This window comes from Belonocnema kinseyi, chromosome 5, assembly GCF_010883055.1.
Source record: "Belonocnema kinseyi isolate 2016_QV_RU_SX_M_011 chromosome 5, B_treatae_v1, whole genome shotgun sequence".
In the NCBI taxonomy this organism is placed as follows: Eukaryota; Metazoa; Arthropoda; class Insecta; order Hymenoptera; family Cynipidae; genus Belonocnema; species Belonocnema kinseyi.
The window spans coordinates 20,273,114-20,273,878 of record NC_046661.1 but is presented as its reverse complement, the minus strand read 5'-3'; positions in this window follow the sequence as shown (position 1 = coordinate 20,273,878).

The following is a 765-nucleotide window of genomic DNA, read 5'->3' as shown; positions in this document are numbered from 1 at the left end:
GTATTCGATAGACTCTGCCATAACAACCTTATCATCTGGGAACGCTAACCCTTGTACCCTTACTGTTTCGAGATCCACACCCTCTTCGTCGAAGAGAGCCATTCTTAAACACTTGTCCATAAATAATATAAATAACCATGAAGACATAACGCATCCTTGTCTAACTCCTTGAATAATATCGAAACAGTCACTCAGTTTCCCATTCACTCTTACACTCGCTTTGCTACCTGTGTAGATTGTTTTCATAGCTTGTAGGATCCATCCATTGACTCCATACTCTTTCAGAATTTCCCAAAGTTTACTTCTATCTACCTTGTCAAAAGCTTTTTCTTGGTCAACAAATGCACAGAAAACTTTTTTCCTGCTCTCAAATTTTTTTCTGTTATTTGCCTTAAGCTAAATATTTGATCCGTATATGACCTTCCTGGCATAAACCCACTTTGGACTTCCCAAATCTTTGTTTCTGTTATTTTCATTACCCTACGAATAAGTATTTTTGAATATATTTTACTTACAGTGCTTAATAAGCTAATCCCTCTGTAATGATTGCACTCGCTTTTATCTCCCTTTCTCTTGTATATTGGTACTCTCTATGTGGTATGTACTCGCCACCGTGTTTAAGCATTTCAGCGTTAATACCGTCTACCCCGGTAGCCTTACCGGTTTTCAAGTTCTTAATTATATCCCTAACCTTAGTGACACAGACTTTTTCAATTGAGTTTTCCAACGCATCGTGTTCAACATCGCAGTTGTGGTGTCCTATAG